This window comes from Zalophus californianus, chromosome 1, assembly GCF_009762305.2.
Source record: "Zalophus californianus isolate mZalCal1 chromosome 1, mZalCal1.pri.v2, whole genome shotgun sequence".
Taxonomy (NCBI): Eukaryota; Metazoa; Chordata; class Mammalia; order Carnivora; family Otariidae; genus Zalophus; species Zalophus californianus.
Window position 1 is genome coordinate 55,468,235 of NC_045595.1, and position 16,634 is coordinate 55,484,868.

A 16,634-nucleotide genomic window follows, 5' to 3' on the forward strand; every position below is an offset into this window, starting at 1 on the left:
GAGGATGGTGCAGGGCTGCTGTGTCTCCGAGAACATGAGGAAGACCAGCCCCTCCCACCTGCCCCTACCCAACTCAGCCATGGGGCCAGCAGGGTCCTCCTTGTTCCACCCCCAGCACAGCTGGCCCAAGGATTCCAGCTTCCAGGGACACCCCCACCACAATGACTTCTGAAGCCAACCCCCCATGTTGTCTAGACCCTTCTGGAGCTCTCTGGGTGGCTCATCAGAGGTGTGGATGCCACATGTGTGACCATTCTCAGCCGAGCACCTCCGCCCCATTGTTTAGGGATGGCCGGGTGTCCCAAGCATGGTCAGTGACAGCCATCTGTGGCACTTCTCCTGAACACTTGGGGGACATCGGCATTCCCTCTCTGCCGGTCAAGTGTACCCTGGTGCTGCTGGCAACTCTCTTCCCATCGACAAAGGTAAGCCTGCCTGAGAATGAAGCAACACAGAGGAAACCAGAGTCAAGAGAAGGGACTTCCTTGCTATGTACTGGGACAAATTGTAGGCCTCAATGTCTTCATCTGTCAGTTGGGGTCATCATTTGAGTACCTGGCTCCAGCCATGCCGGAAAGCCCAGAACTTGCCGTTATAGGAATCAATAAGTGCCCCCACCCCCAACCATCCTTTGAGCCAGGTCTTCCGTCACACACAACAAACTGCAAGAGAATCATCTCATGTAATAGCGAAGTAGGGACATGAACCTGAACCTCTCACTGCTAGAAAGCCCCCAAGGCAGGACTTCTCAGACACTTGGGATCTCTTGGGAATGCAGGCTCACCGTGATAAACATGTGGCCACTGTAATGGCTTCCCACGAAATCCATCACTTGGTGAAGAGGCGGTGAGGAATTTCCCATGAGTGAAATGATGCAGATGCCCGCATGAGTTAATGAGGCTGGGTTGTTCCTGATGATGCCCCTGGGAGAGCAGAGCAGAGAGGAGATGCCAGAAAGACTTGTTCTATCTCCGGGCAGTCATGGGGGAGCTTGGGAATCTTCTGGCCCAACACCACCACATGAGAAAGAGGATGTGTGCACATCATGGTCTGCATGCTGACTATGGGGAGGTCGAAAAGGTTGCAGGGATCTTCTTAGACCCCTTGTTGGGTAAACTGAGGCCTGGGAGAAATGACTTGCCTGAGGCATCCAGGAAGTTGGTAGAAGTTGTGGAACAAGAACCCAAGTCATCTGATTCCAGCCCAGGCTGGCCCCTGTAAGGAGCAGCTAGAGAAAGTGTTCACTGGGGGGAGGCAGGGTGCTGCTCCCCACTGCATTCGTAGGACCCAGCACATGGGGTGCTTGGTTAGGCCGAGACCTGAATATGAATGGGATTAGATGGGTGCAAGGAGTAAGGAAGGTGCTCCAGGTAGAGGGCACAGTAGCTACAAAGGCCTGAGACCCCTGTCCTCAGTAACAACAGGAACAACCACCTTCCCCCCCCACCCCCGCAAGTGATTGCTGTCTGGGCCAGGCACAGGCTAAGCATGTCACAGACACCATTCCATTTAACTCACAGCCACTCTAGGATGCAAACGCTTCTGTCAGCCCCATTTTACAGGCGGGGAAAAAGGGTTCAGAGAGGTTAAGTGATTCTCCCAAGGTCACACAGCCAAGAGCCAGGATTCAAATCAAGATGACTAAGCTCAAGCTCTTGGTGGGGACACTGACCTGCTTCCCCAACTGGTCCTCCCTGGGCCTCCCCTGCCTCCCCTCTGGGAGGATGAGGGGCCCAGTAGGTCATGAGGGAAAAAGGCCAGCGGCAGTAAGGGAGGCCCCGATCTTCTTGTTGAGGTGCCACCCAGGCCAATACCCTCACACCTGGGGAATTTCTCAGGCCCTGTCACCATAATCCAAGCCATTCCCGCCCCAGTTTTGAGTACGAAATTTCCTGTCCCTACCCCATTCGTGGTTGGGCTTCAGACAGACTTGTCCCTGACACAGCACTGGGCATGCAGAAGGGAGATGGCAGCGGGATCTTCCTCAGGGACAGAGCAATCAAGGGCGACAGGCTGCAGGCAGCACTAGGAAGCACGGGCTCCTATAGCAATGTGGAGCCGTCTGGTGGCTGTCTGCAAACCTCTGAGTTAGAACAAAACTGTCCTGGAGGCAGAGAGCCCCCAGACACTGGGAGAGTCCAGAGAAGGCTGGATGACCACTTGGAGGGGGGCTGTAGGAAAGCACCTATTTGCAGTCATGTTCCATACAGATGATAATAAAAAAGCTAACATGTCTTTTTTAAAAATTGAGATATAATTGACATAGAACATTATATTAGTTGCAGGTGTACCACATGGTTCAGTATGTGTATGTGTTGGAAAGTGATCACCATGATAAGTCTAGTTACTATCCATCACCACATAGAGCTACAATTTGTTTTCTTGTGATGAGAACTTCTAAGATATACTCTCTTAGCAATTTTCAAATACATAATCCAGTATTATTAACTAGTGTTAACTATAGAGCTAATACCTCTATGGCACCCACTGTGTGCCAGGCACTGTTCTACGGGCTCTTGTGCCTACTTACTCCAGAAATCTTAACAGTCCTATGTGTAGGTACTATTCTTATCCCCATTTCCTGGATGGGTACCCTGAGCCCGCTCGGGAGGAGACTCACAGCAGCGGGTAAGGAGCAAAGCCTGAACCCAGGTGTCAGCCCCATCTGCACCTGAGGACTGGTCTGGGAGAGAGTTCCTGTGTCCCACAGCCCATCCCATTCAGAAAGTGAAGGGGGAGCTTCTAATCAATCAAACCAGGAACCTAGAAGGAAAGTACACACAAAAGAACCGAACATTCACAGGAAGGAAAACCTAAGAGCTCATAAAGAGAGTGCTAAACTAGAACCATTTGGAGAAATGATTCTTCACGTCTCAGATTGGTTAAGGCCAAAAAGACAAAATCCTGTGTTGGTAAGAGGAGGGGGGCATCGTTAACCATTCAGACATTGCAGTGGGAGGGCCAGGGGAAGGTACTATTGATATTACAAATGCCTGAACCCCCTGACCAGCAACCCCACTTCTGGGAATCTATCCCACGGGCACGTGGGAGCCACGGTGTGAGAAGGGCGTATGCTGGCGGCACTGTTCATAGCGACCCAAGTCTGAACACTTAGGTCCCCTGACAGGGCACTGGTGAAGTAAGTTAGGCTTTATTTGTATGTTGGCCTACCTGCAGCCACAAAAACATAACGAGGAAGCTCTTTACATGCTGAAAGGGAACTATCTGCAAGATACACTAAAGTGAAAGGCAAGGTGGCTAGACCTGATGCCAAAGGCACGGTCCATAAAAAGCAAAATGGATAGATTGGATCTCATTAAAATAAAAAAATGTTTGCTCTGCAGACTCTGCTTAAGAGGACGAAAGACAAGCTGCAGAGTAGGAGAAAGTATTTGCTAACCTTCTGTTCTAAGAAGGACTTGTATCCAGAATATATAAAGAATACTCTAAACTCAGTAGTAAGAAAACAAATAATTAGAAAATGGACAAAAAATTTGAAAAGACGGTTCAACAAGGAGGATACACGTTCACCAAACAGGATCCACGGATGGAAAATAAACGCAAGAAAACATGTTCACCATCATGAGCCACTGGGGAAATGCCAAATGAAGCCCCGAGGGGCTAGCACTGCAAACCTATTCAAATGACTGACATAAAAAAATACCAACAGTATCAAGATCTGACAAGGACACAGCGCAGCTGGAACTCTTAAACACTGCTGGTGGGAATGTAACAAGGTGCAGCCACTCTGGAAAATGGTTTGGCGGTTTCTTATCCAGTTAAGCATACGCTTACCACACAACTCAGCAATTGTACTTCTGGGTACTTATCCTAGAAAAAGGAAGCCAGATTCATGCAAAAACCTGTATGTGAACTTTAATAGTAGCTTGGTTTGTAATTGCCCTAAGCTGGAAACAACCCAATGTCTTTCCACAGGTGAATGGATACACAAACTGTGGGGCATCCATTAAACGGAAAACTACGGAGTAATACAAAGGAATGGGTTATTGTTAGATAAAACTGATCTTAAGGGCATTATGCTGAGCAAAAAGTGCCAATCCCAAAAGCTCACACAGTGTGTGATTCCATTTATACAACGCTGTCAAGTAACAGTTCTGGTGATGGATAAGGGAGTGGTGGTTGCTAGGGGAAAGGGTTGGGGAAGGGCGTGATTATAAAGTGTTTGCATGAGGGAGTCTCTTTTGGTGACTGGAACAACTCTATATCCTGATGGTTACAAAATCTATCCATGTGATAACATTTCACAGAACTATTCCCCGGAAAACGAAACAAAACAATTATTGCATGTAAAAACTGGTGAAACCCAAATAAGGTCTGATTTTGAGTTAATACTATTGTACCAAGGTCAATTTCCTGGTCTTGACAATGCACTATGATTATGTAAGATGTTATCACGGGGTGGGTGGGGGCAGGGAGCTGGGAGAAGCTGGGTGAAAGGTCCATGGGAACTCTCTGTACTATTTTTGCAACTTCTGTGAGTCTTAAACTATTTCAAAATAAAAAATTAAAAAGTAATAATGGTTTGGGGCTGCTTTGCTTTTTTTGCTGTAAAAAAAAGAAAATAATAGCAAGGTGAAGAATGTGTGTGGAGAAAGTCCCATTCGTGTGAAATATAAATGCAGGAGTAAGTCCTGTCTGACAGAATCTTTCTGGAAACATATACAAAGGAGGGGACTGTGTGGCAGGGGCCCAGGGGTGAGAGAAAGTGAGTGGAAGCCTGATTTTTTTCAGCTTTCCTCTTGAGACTTTCAAATTATATTGAAGACATCTATCACCTTTTAAAACTTTTTATTTAATCTTTTGAAAGGCTAAGAGTTGGACCTAAGGCCCTGGGGAAACAGAGGAGCCATCTGTTTGGCTCAGAGATCCTCAAAGCGCCAGTCTACAAGGGAGAGGGGCAATGTCCTGGGGACGAAGATGTTATCAGAAAGGCGATATTTCACTAAGCTTGAAGGAGACTAGAAACACAAAAGAGTAATTGATAGGGCAGGGAGGACACCCAGCTCTAGGGGGCAGGGCCCGGGGATGGGTGCCTCCTGCGTCTCCATGACAACAGCGAACAGAGGTCATAAACAGAGCCACCAGGACAGTGGACACTTCCCCAGGCACGTAGTCAAGCACTTCTCGGGCACTAACTTATATAACCTCACGACCGCATCACTGTACAAAGGAGGGACCGAGGCAGGGAGGTGAAGTGACTTGGCCAAGGTCCCATAGGGTGTCGGCAGCACTGTCACAGCCAGGGCTTCTGGCCCAAACTACACTGATTTCTACCTTGGATCTCCTGACCAGAATCCCACACGACAGATGCTGGGCCAGGCCCCGTGCTGGCCTAGGGTCGAGGAAGAGGAAGGCCCTCCAGCCTGGCGGCCTCTGAGGCTGGCGGAAAGAGGGAGGTGGTGTGGAGTCAGGCAGGCAGCACGCCTGGACACTGAACTTCCTCACGGAGCTCGCCAGGGAAGGGCAGGCAGATGACAGACAGCGTGTGAGGTAAAGGAGACGGTGAAAGAGGGTGTGCGCAGGCCTCAGCTGGGGCAGGCTGGTCAGTCTTGGGCAGAAGCCCAGCTCTGGCCTTGGCAGGTGGTCCCAGTCTCTCCTCGCACCCTCCCTTCCCTCCCTGCAGACGGGGAGCATAGTCATGCCCTCCTCCCAGAGCCTGCTTGGAGGTCCCGGCAGGCACAGGTAGAGGATGCCTCATTAGCAGTGGCTCCAGAAAGTTGGCAGGATAGCCCAAATGTCCATCAACAGGTGAAAGGGTAATTGCGGGCGGACCCATCCGGGGAAGATTATACAGCAACGAATGAGACCAAATTACAGTGATATGCAAGGATGAAAAACTCCAAGAGTGAAGAGCAAAAGAAGCCAAGGGAAAAAATTACATGCTATAATATTCCATTCATTAGTTTAAAAATAGGCAAAACTAATCTATGGTATTAGAAGTTGGGATCATGGCCCAGGAAAGGGAAGGGAAGGGACTGGGGTGGGGGGAATGAAACGGGACTTGCAGTCACACAGGTGTGCTCATTTTATGACAACTCATCGAGCTGTATCCTTGTGTTTTGAGCATGTTTCTGTATGCATGTTGTACTATAATCAAAAAGGTTTATTAGAAAAAAAACAAAAGGACAGCAACCTACAGAATGGGAGTATTTGTGAATTGCATATATGATAGAGGTTTATACCCAGGACACAGAAGGAACACCTACAATCAACAACAACTCCACAAAAACTAGCCAGATTAAAAAGTAAGCAAAGACTTATCTTAATAGATAAGTCTCCAAAGAAGACATTCAAATGGCCAGGAAGTATTTGAAATGATGTTCAACATCACTGGACATCAGGGAAATGCAAATCAAAACCACGGTGAGATACCACCTCAGGCCCCTGAGCGTGGCTGTCATCAAAAACAAATGACAACTGTTGGAAGGCTGTGGAGACATTGGAACGCACGTGCATTGCTGGTGGGCAGGTGACGTGGCGCAGCCGCTGTGGAAAACAGTATGGCGGCTCCTCAAGAAACTAAGAATAGAATTATCATAGGATCTAGCGGTTCCACTTCTGGGTAGATACCCCAAAGAATTGAAAGCAGTGTCTCAAAGAGATATTTGTACCCGTTGTCCTAACACCATTATTCAGTAGCCAAAAGGTAGAAGCAGCCCAAGTGTCCATTGATGGATGAATGGATAAACAAAATGTGGCATATACATATACTGGAATATTATTCAGCCTTTAAAAGGGAGGCGATTCTGTCACATGCTACCACATGGATGAACCCTGAGGACATGGTGCTCAATGAGATAAGCCGGTCACAGTCACAAAAGGACACATACTGTAGGATTCCACTTTTGTGAGGTACCACACATAGTCAAACTGCCAGAGACAGACGGCAGCATGGTGGCCGCCAGGGGCTGGAGTGAGGAGGGAATGGGGAGTTAGTGTTTAATGGGGATGGAATTTCAGTCTGGGAAGATGAAAATGTTCTGGAGACGGGTCATGGGGAAGATTCCACAATGGTGTGAATATACTTTTGCCACTGAACGGCACGCTTAGAAATGGTTAAAATGGTAAATTTTATGTTATGTATGTTTTCACACAGTTAAAAACAACCAAGCAAGCAAACCGAAGGAATGTGGACTGGCCTCTTACTGGACTGAAGTGGTTGACCCGAGATGGACCTCGCCGAGCCTGGGTCTCCTCCCGCAGTGAGTGGATGTAAGCAGTGCCGGTTACCTGCTGAGGGTGTGGTGGGCTCAGATGACAGGCAGGCCATCTCATGGGTGTGAAGAGGTCAACGTTCTCATGACTTCCTGGGAGGCCACCGTGGGAATGGGCGGGCCACGAATTTCTCATGCGTCACCCCTGGCAGGGAGTGAGCGTCCCCCCAGGTCAGGGGAAGCCTGCTCTCACAGTGGGCCCCACGATGCCAGGCAGGGGCTTCAGCCGATGGGCCAGGGAGCTGAAGGAGGACTGGGCGAGGGCAAGGGGGCGAGCCGAAGCCATTCTACTCTGTCCTCAGGGCTTTCAAAGGAGGTCTGTTAGAGGTCTTTCCCCACCCCTCAACAACGTCCGGCAGACCTTGTAGCCTTTCTGGTCACTTCCAGGGGTCATTAGAGGTCTCATTTTAGGTATTTTAGGAAGTCCAGCTGGTCAAAATTAAATCAACATTTGGGTTTTATATCCAAATGGAGACCCGCATCACTGTCCAGCTGGGGCCTGATGGTGAGTCCTGCAGGCCAGTCCTGGCTCCTTGAAAGTGGGGGGGTGCACAGGGGGGCAGAAAGGGACCTCGGCCAGTGCTGCCGTCACCTGGCATCTGGCTTTCTCTGGGCAGTTGCCCCCACAGAGGTGCTCGCTCTCAGGGGTGTTTCGTGTGTTCTTAGGAACCCCCCCCACCCCACACTGGCATGGTCACTCGTAAGGCCCCTTGGCAACTGCCTTCATTGGACACCCCACACAATCCACTTCTACTAAATTCCCCTCATCCCAATTCTCTTTGGATGGGCTGCTGAGGACAAGCCTGGCTTGGCCATATTCCCAGCCCCCTCTTAACCCACTTGCCTCCAAACTGCCTCTCTCTATGCTGCCTGTGCTGGTAGCCTTTGGATCCCTTTAGATTAGCCCAGGCGGGGGCTGAGCCTCAGTCCTGCGCCCCTCATGCTCCAGGGGTAACTGGTCACGTTCTCCCAGAGGTCTCTACCCAGGTACTCCCTGGTCCTCTGGAGGTTCTGAAATCAGGGCCTGTTGCCTGGCTTAGCATGAGATGGGGGATGCTCCAACCTGCAGCCTCCAACCTTACTCTTCCAAGCTCTCTCCTTGATCTGAGACTGTAGGTGGAGGATGGGGGAATTCTACTTTGTAGAAGGTTCCCTTACACCTCTCCTTAGACTGTGGGTGTGCTTGTCCTCTGTTATTCTCAGCTTTGCGGCTCTAGCCGAGATAAAGCAAAGCCCTACCTAGCCAGCTGTTTCCCTGACAATCTCAAAAGGCTTCCTCCGTGACCCAATGACTCAAGAGAGGTGCGTTCTACTTCATGAAGGAGGAAACTAAGGCCCAGAGAGGCCAAGCAACATGCCCAAGATCACACAGCCAGGAAATGGTGGGGCTGGGATTTGAGTTCTCTCTCTTCTGGGCCATGCTGCCTTAAAGTGGCTGACAAGGCAAGAGCCGGAATGTTGTAGTAGGACCCTACTGGGAGCTAGTGGTCTTACAAAGCAGACTTCTCAACCTGGTGCCAGGTTTGCTGTCACTTCCAGGCTCCCCCTATTCTGTGTGGAGGGAGGGGGGAATGGCAGGTAGGAGGGGCTGGGGAGCACTGCAGTGAGGGAGAGCTCCCCAGAAGGACGGGACCACTCCTTTACCCCAGTACCCCTGGCCTCTAATTCCTCCTTCCCTACCCATACCCTCTTAGCAGCCAGGCTTCCGCTCCAGACTCCACTCATGACCCGCAATGAGACTTGAGCCTTGAGCCAACTCTCAGCCTCATCTTCTTCATCTGCATCAGGAGGATGGTTAGAGTCCAGCCTCTCAGGCCCGGCTGCTGTGAGGACAGGGCTGTGTCATGTACTTTAGGGTGTAGACTCCAGGACACAATTCCTGGGATTAAATTCTGCCTCTGTAGTTCCCTGGCTGTGTGGCCTGAGGAAGTTACCTAACCTCTCTGTGCCTCAGCTTGTGCATCTGTAAAATGGGGGTAACCACAGAACTGATCTGGTAGGACTGTTGAGAGGATGCAGTTAATTACTATGGGTAAGACTCCCACAGGGGTGCTGGCTTCTGGTGCCTGACAGATGTGAGCTGTACTGTCATGTTACAGGGGAGGGGATGGGTGAGGCGGCTTGTGCAGCATGCAGGCCCTTCTGCCCAGTGCTCCTACCCCTGGGACCAGACTGTCGGCAGCCCTGGTGCTGAGGGGTCTGGCGTGCGTGGGATCTCAGGGCCTCCACTGGTTGCCCCCAGCCTCCCCAGGCCTAGCTCCCAGAACTCCCGACCAGCCAAAGTCCATCTGGCGAGAGTTCTGTCCAGCCAAACCTTTCTGGAGAAGGATTCAGGCATTGGTGGGGATCCAGAGCCTGGGGGCTGAGTGGGAGGAACTGTGGTCAGGGTGACTGGAAGGCTGGGTGGGCAGAGGCCAATGCAAAGGCAGCCCTCTTCCCTCTACTCCTAAAAGCTCCAGTTCCACTGCATCTCCACTACATTTCCAGGGGTAAAACTACAGGGCCTCTCTGACCTTCAGGTTCCTCATCTGTCAGAGTCATCAGAGGCCTGTTGTGGGGATTCAATGAGATAACCACATATCAGGTGCTCAATAAACAGTGGCTACAGTTGTTATATATCAGTGTCTCATTGGTGGGGGTGGCTGTCTAGGGCACAGAGATTAAGAGGATGCCAGAGTCCAGAAGAAAACTTGAGAATGATGGACATACCGCATACATACTTTGCAAATGAGGAATCGAAAACCCAAGGTTACACAGCAATTAGTCAAGGGAGCCAGGGGAACCACGCAGGGATCCAGGCTCCTCAGTTCACTGAACCAGCATTGTCACATGGGCAGCTTCTTGCATAGCCCCGGAAGGGAATATGTAGAGGGAAGAGGGGCCTCGTGACTGGGAGGTGGGTGGGAGGATGGGAAACTCTCTGGGGCATGCGTGCGCGCGCGTACACACACACACACACACACACACACACACACACACACAGACACCACACGTGCACGCACACTAGAAGTAGCGCACACTAGAAGTAGCCATGGTCAGAATCCCATACTAGTTAGTCAGTTCTAAGGTTGGGAGATGTGATCTGGAGCCATCGTGTGCCGGACAGAGTAGGGGACACGGATGCCCCATCTATGACTGCCATAAGCTTCTGGGTGACTCAAACTGGAAGAGCCTTCAGTCATCATCGGCCTCAACCCTTCATTGTGAATGCTGCTCTTTTAAATTATGGAATATTTCAAACACAAAGAAAAGTGCTAAAAATAATATAACAAATGCCCGTGGATTCCTTGTTCAGCTCTATCAAATTCTAACGTGTTGCTGTTTCTCCTCTTCCTCCTGCTCCTTCGTCTTCAAGGGTCACAAGGAGATAGAGTAGGAGCCCCTGGGCTACCTCTCACTGATTGCGTTTCTCTCCCTCCCTCCCAAAGGAGATCGCCCCCTGAATCTGGAGTGTAACCTTTCCACATTGCTTTCACACATACATCTGCATCTCTCCTGGTGTTTGCTTGTTATCAAACTATGTAAATGAGGCTACACTGTGTGAGTCACTCTGCACCTTGTGTTTTTGACTCAGCCTCGAGTTAGCGAGGCTGCCCCGCACTGCTCCACAGAGCTCGAATCCATTCACTGGCAGCCTCTAAATAAACTGTGGTTCATGAGCCCTTGTCCCACTTGTGGACGGCTAGGCCATTTCCAGTTGCTTGCCCTCACAAATCAGCTGTCCTGCGTGCAAATGTGGATCCGGGGGCGCAATGGCTGGGCACAGTGTCTGAGCATCTTGGCTTCCCTAGATGATGCCCTCTGCTTTCCCAGGTGGTGATGCTACTCCGCAGTCTGCATAGCTGCATGTGAGAGATTGCATGTCCTCACTAATGCTTGAGGGCACACCAAAGCTTCACTTCTTAAATGAGGAAACTGAAGTCCAGGGAGGGAAAAGATTTGAGATCCTAGAGTCAGTGACCAAGGGAGCCAGGACTTGAACCCAGTTCCCTCCATGTTCCAGTTATTTATTGCTATGTAACAAGCAACCCCAATACTTAGTAGCTTTTTAAAAAGCCAATTCTTTATTTTGCTCGGGAATCTGCAATTCTAGCTGAGCTTGGGAGCCGGGGGTCGGGGGGGTGGGGGGGCGTGGAGAGCTGGTCTCTGCTCCACATGGTATCCCCTGGGGCCGCTCGACTGGAAGACCCATTTCCAAGACGACACACACATGGCTGTTGGGGGCAGCTCAGCTGGGGATGAGGGTGGGGTCTTGGTTCTTCTCCAAAGGGCCTCTTCACGGGCTGCTTGGATTTCCTCAGGGCCGCTGGGTTCCAAGAACCAGTGTCCCAGAAATTGGCACAGGGTCACTTCTGCCACACTCTATTGGTCAAGCGACTAAAGTGTCCAAATTCTAGGGAAAGGAGGGCCTATGTTACACCTTGCATCTTAATGGAAGGAGTGTCAAAGAATTTGGGAGTCGTGCTTTCAAACTGACACACTTGACTTCTGCAACATAACTTCAATAATGTGGGTTCAAGATGCTCTAACTTTAGGGCGCCTGGGTGGCTCAGTTGGTTGGACGACGCCTTCAGCTTGGGTCATGATCCTGGAGTCCCGGGATCGATCCCCACATAGGGCTCTCTGCTCGGCGGGGAGTCTGCTTCTCCTTCTGACCATCCTCCCTCTCATGCTCTCTCTCTAAAAAAAAAAAAAAAAAAAAAGATGCTCTAACTTTATTAAAAATCCAGATTATCAGAAAAACCATGAAGTTTGATAATGTTGGGCCCTCATTCCCAGATGGCCTCACTAGCTGGGGTGAAGAGAAATCACTCTGATAAATCCTGTGGTTTTCTGCAGTCCCAGCATTTTGAACTGACCCCTCTGGACCCTTGAGTTGACAAAGTATGGGTTATAATTCTAAGACATTAGAAGGGCATTGGGGATTAATCATTCCATGGGGATTAATGTGAACACAGTTTGGAATATATAGCTGAGAGACGAATGTGGGGTACCAACACAAAGCCCTTGAAAGATGTTCAGCTCTATGGGGAGAATCATCCTGGAAATTTTCCCAGAGAAAGTGACACCTGAGCTGAGTCTTGAAAGATGGGAAGGATTTATAAAAGTTCAGAATTCTAGAAGCTAAAAAGTGTGATCTCCAGTTGGGCCCCTGAACATTGAGATCTGGAACGGCATAACAGCAAGAGTTTTCCCTGGGTGTACAATCTGCAATCCCAAATCCAGTCTCGTCATTTTTGGGTGGGAATAAAGAGCAAAAATTGAGGCTCTAAGTAGGTGATGATTTGAAGGACACCCAAAGACACCAGACCCTCAAGATACTGTTCTCATTGGCCGGCCATACTGCTTCAAATTCCACCATCAGCCCCACACTGGAGATTGCCACAGTCTGTAGGAAACACACGTTACTTTTGAGAAAGGACACGTGTTTGCATAAATTACTCCCTTGAGGTGGCATGGATGAATGGACCCATCCGATTAGCTAGCATAGAGAAGGAGCTCCTGGGAAGGAGGCTGGATAAGTAAGTGTTGATAAAGAGAAAAGAAAGAGAGGGTGTGAAAATCATCCCTGGGTGGGGCCCCATAGTTGGAAGCCCTGAGCATCATGGGTCAGAGGAAGATCTATGGTCACCAGGGAAGGGTGAGACAGAGGTGGGAGTTAAGAGGGTCAGAGCCTTGAGGGCCACCATTCAGCAGGGCTTCCTGCATGTCACTCAGTCTCTCTTTCTGGACTGCAATTTCCCCCTCTGCCCAAGAAGAGACCTGAGGCAGACCTCTTCACACTTGTTCTCTGGGAGCCTAGGATCCCTTATGTCTAATCTTCCAAGATGCTCAGATCCTAAGTTCTCATGGATTCTAAGGATCGTATGATTATCTTATTAAATATTGTCTTTCCATGGTATTTTTGAAAATCCAACCAAAGATACTGCGGCTCACAGACTCTACTTCCAGGGCTCCAAGAGCTTAAGATCTGATGTTTTCTAGGGTGCAAACTTTTAAATTCAGTTATTCTAAGATTTTATGAATCCATCATCGCTTCACAACTAGACCCATGATTTGTAATGAAGCCAATGACTTATCTGTGTACTACCTGCACTATGAGTTTTCTTTAAATTTAAAACTTAAGTTAAATTAAAATTTTTTTTCTTTTAACCCTATTCTAAATAATAATGGTATTTGTGAAATCACGAATTTGAGGGATAAACTACTGTTTTCCTAAAAACAAGGAAATAAGCTTTGGTAATGTAGGTCCCAGCACCCCCTCAAACCATCTCAGGCACCACCAGCAGTTTGGATACCACATTTCAGAAGCCACTGCCCCCGTTGGGAGGTTGGGTGCCTTTTTCTGGAGCTCCCGGCAGGGAGACTGGGGTGGTCAGGAACCACCAGGAGATACTATGCACCACCACCACCTAGTGGCCAAAACACCAGACACCGGAGGAAGAAGCAGAGAGAGGGTGCGGCCCCTGGGCCTGGGAAAGTTGCAGATGAGATAAAGCGACAAATGACTTGAAAAACAAAGTAAGTTGACAGCTAATCAAGTTCTAAATGGGCGGTCCAGAAACAACTTAAGTGTCCCTCCATGGGGGCCTTTAAAAAACTTATAGTACATCATATAGAATAGTACACGGGCATTGCCAAGGATGCTATAAAGAAATATTATTGATATGGAAAAGATGCTCAGTTGAGAAAAGAGCACTAATCAAAGCAATTCATGCAACTTATGTAACGTTTGAGTACAAATCTATTTTGGGTGTCCATCTAGAGAGAATGTCTCTTACTTCCCATCTTCCCATGGCAGTAAATGAACTCCATCCACACAGCTGCTCAAGCCAGAAATGTAGATATCGCCCAACATTTCACCCCCCACCCCAATCCACCCACTTCTTTCTCTCTCTCCAAAGCGGCTACCTTGGGCAGAACAAGCATCATCTCTAGCCTGGGTGACCACACCAGCCTTCCAAGTTTCAAACTTGTCCTGCTGCCTTCCCCACTCCATAGCCAAGGGAACTGTCCCAGACACCAGCCTCCCTGATTAAAGTCCTCCAGGAGCTTCACATCTCATGCAGAATAAAAGCCACCCTTCTTGCCATGGCCCTCACGTGCCAACCTTCTCTCCTACCCTCTCTCACTCCATTCCTGCTCGCTGAGCTGCTTTCACTTCCTCAAACTTCTTTAGTCTTTGTATGAGCTGGTTCCCTACCCTGAAACACTCCTGGCTCTGCTCCATCCACTCCTGCCTCATTTCTACTCAAATCTCAGACTCGGGCACAGTGTCTCTCCCCCTGAGAAGCCTTTATGGGTAATGGGATTTCATCTTTATATTTTGATTTGCCTGGGGAACAAATATTATTATCATATAATCAGAAGAAAGCAATCAAATTATATTCATTTTATTTATTTATTTATTTTTAAAGATTTTATTTCTTTATTTGACAGAGAGGGACACAGCGAGAGAGGGAACACAAGCAGGGGGAGTGGGAGAGGGAGAAGCAGGCTTCCCGCCGAGGAGGGAGCGATGTGGGCTCGATCCCAGGACCCTGGGATCATGACCTGAGCCAAAGGCAGATGCTTAACGACTGAGCCACCCAGGCACCTCAAGTTATATTCATTTTAAAGTAAAATCAAATATATAGACCACCGACACACAGGGAATTCCAAGGGGGAGGTCTGTGTGGGCTGGAAGGCCAGGGAAGTTTTCCAGGGGAGGTGAGGATTAGGGGAAGGGAAACAGTAAGCCTGGGAAAGACAACATTCCAGAAAGGGAAACATGTGAACAAAGCATGGACATGGGCACAGGCAGCTGGAGGAGGTGGCACCCAGTGATTTTGCCTGCCTGGCACATTTAATTCTAGTTGCAAATCCTTTCCTTTTCTCCTCCCAGGATCCATCCTTCACACAATCTCAAACCACGTCTTTCCAGTGGGATTGATTCTCAATATGGATGTGTGAATTAACCTAAGCCAATGAGAGCCTTTCCTGGTATTTTTGCCTCATCTGTGGAAAAGGAGTGCTGTATTTCCACTGTAGCTACCAAGCTGGGAGGATGTATGCCAGATCTTTGCCATTGTAAAGGAAGAACTTGCCTGAGAATAAAGCCCATGCAGGAGAAACCAGAGCCAAAGATGGAGAGAGTCACATTCCTGATGACAATGTTTGAGTAACTGGATTTTCCCTCCAGACTTTTTAGATCTGTGAACTTATAAACTTCCTCTCTTTTGAGGGGTGGGCTAGTTTGTCATCTGTTTCTGTCATTTGTAACCCAAACTTCCTGATTTCCACACTAGTCTGGCTGGGGCAGAGACCTGCTACGGAAAGCAGGTAAGGGTATCTGAGCAAAGGCAGTGGAAGCAACAACTATGGTGGCCATTCTTTGAACAGACGGCCTTTACTCCCAGTGGATTGAGGCGTCTAGTCTGGGAATTAGAGTTTGAATCTTTGAGCCAAGCCAGAAATCTGAAACGATAGGCCTTCTCTCCTGACTGCCCACAAACCACAATCTCTCTCATCTATCCAGAAATCCTTTGAAAGGAGACCCAGGGACAGAAATGGCCTGGGGCAGCTCCCGTTCTTGGCTTCCTGGGGCTCTGGAAGGAAACTTTCTAAGTCTTCCCAGACCGCACTGGGAAAGCCAAGTATCCACAAGACAACTAGGCAGGGGATGAAATGGTGAGGGTGGGGACCATTGGATGCATTTTCCACTGTTCCTTCCCTGTTTGTACACAGTCCAGCTGCTCCCAAGAGCCTTTGGTCCCTGGCAGGGGGCATGCTGTGGGAGTAAAGGAGAGAGACACAGGCTTTTCTGGTTTTTGCCCAAATCTGGTTCCTTGTAAGAGCTGCATGAAGACATGACACATGGTGACCCCTGAGGGCCCTGGAGTACCTGTGTCAAGTGTTGCCCCATGATGCCTAACATAATGCCTGGCACAGGGTTGCCTAAAAGTGTCTGGTTTCCATTCAGAAAACAGATCCCAAGTGCTTGCGGGGAATGAGCAGAGCAGGAATCCATGAGGGCTGAGATGGGTGACTGCAGGTGTCACTGACTTGTGTCTTTGGGGTACCTCACATTCCTGCCCTCCTGCAATCATCTCATCTGGCCCCCATGAGGGCCCAACTCCCTCAGAAACCTCTGGCCTGACACCAGTCACAAACCATTTCTCACCTTGTGAGAGCTGCAGCTGTAGATGTGAGCTAAAACCAATAGATGCAGAAAAATATTTGTTAAAATTCGATGCCTGTTCATGATAAAAACTCTCAGAAAAGAGTATCAAACAGAACTTCCTCAATCTGATAAAGGGAATCTGCCGAACATACAGACATACACAGAGACTGATAGACACACACACACACACACACACACACATACACACACACACACACATGCATGCGCGCACACAC

General features: G+C 49.1%; 1 long non-coding RNA gene across 2 annotated transcripts; it reads left to right on the forward strand.

Moving 5' to 3' along the window:
* The first annotated feature begins 5,220 nt into the window (after positions 1–5,220).
* On the forward strand, positions 5,221–15,376 carry LOC113918542. 2 transcript variants are annotated; one of them, XR_004819549.1, is made up of 3 exons: positions 5,221–5,511; positions 7,118–7,233; positions 15,121–15,376. It is a non-coding gene; the product is annotated as an uncharacterized LOC113918542 (long non-coding RNA). The 2 variants fall into 2 exon arrangements; XR_003518606.1 differs by lacking the exon at positions 5,221–5,511 and adding an exon at positions 6,925–7,034.
* The last annotated feature ends 1,258 nt before the right edge of the window (positions 15,377–16,634 follow it).